Consider the following 6,128-nt stretch of genomic DNA (forward strand, 5'->3'; position numbering starts at 1 on the left):
GTTTTTCTCTCTGTAAAAAACTACTTAGGGCCGCCCAACATCAAGACGACACGGCAGCAGTCCTTTTTTTCCTCAAAAAAGGGCAACGCCGGGACACGCAGCAGCAGCATACCGTTTTCCTTTCAAAAAGCATCAAAAGGCCGTTACGTTTCTCTGTAAAAAAAAGACTTAGAGCAGCCCAAAGTTGGAACGACACAGCAGCAGCACTTCCTTTATTCCTGTATATAAAAAAGCAACGCCAAAACGCGCAGCAGTAGCATTCCATTTTCCTAAAAAGATATTAGAAGGACGTCCGTGACTATTCGAACAACTTAAAAATACCTAGGCCTGACATATGTGCGTTCCCGCAAGAAACTATATATATAGTTGATCATGTTTTGCTTGTGAGAGAAGTTTAGTCAACGGGTCTGCCATATTCAGATCCGTATGTATTTTGCAAATTTCTATGTCAATAATGTTCTGCACGGAACTACTCTAGTTAATTGCTCCCACTTTCAATATGTATCCAGATTAAGACTTAGAGTCATCTGGATCAGTGCCAAAACTTGTATTGACGTAACCCTTTACGACGAACCTTTTGTCACCTCCATAATCAAGAAACACATCCTTATTCCACTAAGGATAACTTTGACCGATGTCTAGTGATGTACTCCTATATCACTATTGTACTCCCTTGCCAAATTTAGTGTAGGGTATACAATAGATCTGGCACACAGCATGGCATACTTTATAGAACCTATGTCTGAGGCATAGGGAATGACTTTCATTCTCTTTCTATCTTCTGCCGTGGTCGGGCTTTGAGTCTTACTCAATTTCACACCTTGTAACACAGGGAAGAACTCTTTCTTTGACTGTTCCATTTTGAACTACTTCAAAACCTTGTCAAGGTATGTACTCATTGAAAAAAAAGTTATCAAGCGTCTTCATCTATCTTTATAGATCTTGATGCTCAATATGTAAGCAGCTTCACCGAGGTCTTTCTTTGAAAAAACTCCTTTCAAATACTCCTTTGTGCTTTCCAGAAAATTCGACAATATTTCCGATCGACAATATGTCATTCACATATACTTATCAGAAATGTTGTAGTGCTCCCATTCATTTTCTTGTAAATACAGACTTCACCGCAAGTCTGTATAAAACTATATGCTTTGATCAATTTGTTTGGATACCATTTTGTTTGTGTTGTTGTTCTAGGAACAATTGGAGATACATTGGATGCTCGACTCACTCACAAGGAAGGTGATGTCACCATGTGCTTATTGGAGTCAAGCTAGGATGCTCAATGAACTACTATCTACTACCTTCAATTGGTTTCTTCTACATCCTTCCAATGATATCTCGGTAACAAGTATCTATTCATGCATTATTTTCTTGCAGTCAATCTTGTGTAGGTTGCATCTTGGCATGCTATTCATTTCATCTTGTGATACTTGTTTCCTTTCTTAAAGCATCTCAACGACGATCTCATGTTACTAGTTGTGATGTCTTTGATGGTTGTATGGTAGGAATTCATTTATATACAATAAGACCATATTTAGCATGTGCTATGCTTCCAAGCAAATATCTTATTGATATATGTACGACTTCCTTTTGGATATCTTGTTCCTCGTGTTGTAACTATTTCGGGTGTACATCATTCTTTGTAGATATATATCATCATGATTTCGTCTATCTAGAATCTTATACACTTGGGAGAAGTTGCATATCTAGTTGATATCATTTCTTTCACGTCCACCTTGTCTTTCTTATGTTATTTCTTTGGTGGCTTCGTGAAAGTTTTTGCCTTGAGTGGATGGGCATCTCAGTAAAATCAGGATTGGAGACAAAATTGAAGATCACTTGCCCGTTTTTTTGTACATATTAAATTTACATGCAAGCCGTGTTTAAATAAAATGCATGTGGAATCTTGAAGTTGCGCTTTTGTAGGGAAAGACCATCTTTGTTTGGACCATACACTAGTGCAGAACCGGGCAATAGCACTAAAGCCCCCCCCCCTAGTACCGGTTCAGCACGAACCGGTGCTAAAGGGGTACCACGTGGCACGAGCCAGCTCCGGGGGCCGGGAGCCCTTTAGTACCGGTTGGTAACACCAACCGGTACTAAATGGTTGTGGGTTTTTGTTTTATTTTGTATTTTTCAATTAAATTTGTGTTATCAATTTAATTTAGGGTTGTTTTATGTTATAATGAGTTGTAGTCATCATCATCATCATCATCATCGCATATTAATAAATAAATAAACTCCAGCTAGCTAAAAATCATCGTAGTCATCTAATTACCACTATTTAATCATCATAGTCATTACCGCTAGCTATGTAATCATCATCAACGTTGGCTAGCTTAAAGAGGAAACATTCACTTTGTAACAGAAGCAAAGAGATATCATCAAGTTCAACATAATCATCACCAACATCGAAGTTCAAGACACGAATCCATGAGACAAGTACTAATTAAGAGCATGAAATAGTAGCTACTGATCCTGCTGCTCCCTCTCAGGTAGAATAGCATAAAACATGTATAGCTCTCCTGATTCATCATACTGGAGCATGCAGATGAATCTGTCTCCTAATCTTGGGTTGCGCTTCTCCTTACTGCCCCCTAGTACTTTTTGCTCCAATCTTTCACTATTAAGCATTCTTCGCTTTCAGAAATCCTGAATGCACTCATGTGCAATGTAGAAAATCTTGGTCGTAAGCTAACCATTGACATGCGACCTTTTGTCTCGATCCACTGAGGCACAACTATCATCGGAAGTCTCTGTTGAACAACATCGTATAGTAATTAATATACTAAGCAATGAAAGTTTTAGCTTCAAAAATAATGTATGCAAAAGATGCACTAATTAAGAACAAATATTTAAAATCTTACCATCTTTTGATTATAGATGTGACCGTAGTTCAGTACGATCACCATTGGTCGCACGTTTTGATTACTAACATTTCTAAGTTTAGGAAAAAAAATTGTCTTGACAGTATTAAGATCCTCAAGGCATGAAACATAATGACTTATCTCCTCGCAGTTTAGTTGAGCCCCGAGGCAGTAGTAGGTCCTGTCTACCAAGCGCCGGACATGTTTGCTTGAACTGAAATAAGCTGACAATACAAATTAGTTGTCAACTATTTTTGAATAAACTGTATGAAAGACATAAACATATGCATGCATGGTTGAGAAAAACTCACCAAATGGTAGAACTGGAGGCGTTTGCACATCGACCCAGATGTCTATATTACCTTCAATATCATCTTCCGGACGAATATCAAAGGTGATAACCATATCAGGCTCAAATGCATAAGCCTTGCATAGTGCTTGCCAAGTTTTGCATTCAAAATGGGTGTATGTGTCTCCATTATATAATTTGACGTTGAAAGTATATCCATGCTCCGTCCTCAAGTAAACTCTCTTTACCTCCATATCATCTATAGCACTAAAACCTATCTTATCCAAGACAAAAATTCTTGCATGGCAGGGGGTGCGCTAGTAGAATAGTGAAAATTTAAAATTATAAGTTGAAGCAAATGAAGCATAAGTTGTGCATTCAAATAATAATTGACAAAGTGACTTACTGTATCAACTTCAAATGTCTCATCCAGCTTGATGCTGAAGCGCCTACCATTAACAAGGAAATTTTGGTCGCACAGGCCACGCTGGTCTTCATAGTGTTCGCACATAATAAAATCTTTTTCGTCGTCAGATGACATTTCCTATGTTCATATAGGTGAAACATTAAACACCTATATCTAGCCAAATATATATTCATCTAACATTTGACATTAATATATCTAACTATATATTCAATTGACATTTACTATATATTTGACTTTTTTATCTAATTCATCTAACATTCGACATTAATCTAACATTTATATAAACTTAAAATATATAAAAAATTAAATAAACAGAAAAACTCATTAACAAATAATATTTTAATTAGATCATCAAATCTCATATATCTAAATTTTTCTTACTAAAAATAAACTAGTTATATTAATTATTCAACTAGTTCTAATCTCATATACCTAAATTTTCTTACTAAAAATAAACTAGTTATATTAATTATTCAACTAGTTCTAATCTCTAGTTCGACAATTTTTCTATCTAGCTAGCTAATTCATCTAACATTCGACATTAATCTAACATTCGATCATCTAATTAACTTTTCTAAAAAACAGAAAATAAGTAAAAAAATGTGTGTGTGTGTGTATGTGTGTGTGTATGCATGTGTGTGTATATATACGTATATGTGTGTACGTACGTATGTGTGTATGTGTGTGTGTATGCGTGTGTGTGTGGTATATGTGTGTGTGTGTGCGGCCCTACGCCGCCGCCCCGTACGTACGAGCGGGGGCGCCGGCGTACGGGGCGGGGGCGCCGGTGTGTGTGTGTATGTGTGTGTATGTATGTGTGTGTATGTATGTGTGTGCGCGGGAGCGAGAGAGAGACGTACGGCCGCGGCGATGACGACGGACGGCGGCGGCGTTCGGGGCGGCAGCGCGAGACGACGACGACGACGGGCGGCGGCGGGGACAGCGACGATGACGACGGACGACGGTACGGGCGACGGGCGGCGACGACGGGATTGAGCGGCGCGCGCCGCGGAGGTTGGAGACGAAGTGGGGAGATGAAACTGAAATTTTCGTAAGTGCTATATATATAGGATGGGCCTTTAGTACCGGTTGGTGGCTCCAACCGGTACTAAAGGCCTATTTTCGCCAGGCCAAGCGGCGGGAAACGAAGGCTTTTAGTACCGGTTGGAGCCACCAACCGGTACTAAAGGGGGGCCTTTAGTACCGGTTGGAGCCACCAACCAGTACTAAAGGGGTGTGCGCTGCCAGGCGAGGGGCGCAGAAGTTTAGTCCCACCTCGCTAGCCGAAGGGCGCTCACACCTGCTTATAAGCCCCCCCGCCGCTGCTGTCTCGAGCTCCTCTCTAAAGCAGGCCTTCTGGGCCTACCTCTGCTACTCTGCCCTGTGGGGCCTATTGGGCTTGCGGGCCTGCATCCTGGCCCAACAACAGGTTGGGTTTCTAGTCGTATGCAGGCCGCTGTGGCCCGGTAGGTGGGCTTTTTTCATTTAGTTTTTTCTTTTCTGCTTTATTTATTTTGTTTTATTTATTTTTAGTTGTTTTTTTGCTGTATTTAGAGTTTCTTTGTGAATATTTTTGATAGTTTTTAGAAACTTTCAGTTAGTGCCGGTACTTTTTAAATTCGAATAGTTTAAATTTTGAATTATTTGAAATTTGTGTGAATCACTAGTTTGTGAATAACTTAACTTTAAAAATACATTTTTCAGTGATTCTTTTTTCTTATGTTTAATATTAGTGTGTTTTATCATTATATTCAATTTGCTAATGCTTAAGTTATTTAAAAAATGAAATGCCTTTGTAACGGATGAGTTTTCGTCCGAAACCCTGATACTTCGAAACAGATTGTCCATTTTGTACACGAAGTGCATCCAGTTTTTGCGGTAACCCTCTCTACTTTTTTGCACATGCTATGTGGGTGAAATTATGATACCATGCCAACTTTCATCCTTTTCTGAGTTCATTTGAAATGCTTTTCAATTTCAGGGTCATTTAGCTGGAAAAAAAATCAGTAAATGCATGAAAGAATTTGCTTGCACATAAAATTTCTTCGCGTTTCAAATGCCAAAACACATAACTAGCTACCCTAACTATTACAGAGATTCCCTCTTGGGTGTGAAACACAGAAGAAAGTGATGATAGTTAAGCCGATCACATCCCAGATCTTTGGGTGTGAAACTTTTTCTTCGCGTGTGTCCAGTATTTGCCGTGACCCTCTCTACTCTTTCGCGCATGCTATGCGGGTGATATGATGATACCATGCCAAGTTTCAACATTTTCAGGATTCATTTTGTAGTGATTTTCAATTTCACGGTCATTTAGCTCTCTAAACAATTAGGTAAATGACCGAAAACAACAAATGATGTCAGAACATGTTGGAAATTGATGATGTCGCTTTAAATGTTGCATACTAAACACAAAAGAAGTCCGGAGTTCAAATAAGTTTAAAAAACATTGAAGTGGCCATGTAACAGATAAGTTCTCGTCCGAAACCCTGATACTCGGAAAGAGTATGTCCAGTTTGTACACAAAGTGCGTCCAGTTTTTGCC

This window comes from Triticum dicoccoides, chromosome 5A (assembly GCF_002162155.2).
Source record: "Triticum dicoccoides isolate Atlit2015 ecotype Zavitan chromosome 5A, WEW_v2.0, whole genome shotgun sequence".
NCBI lineage: Eukaryota > Viridiplantae > Streptophyta > Magnoliopsida > Poales > Poaceae > Triticum > Triticum dicoccoides.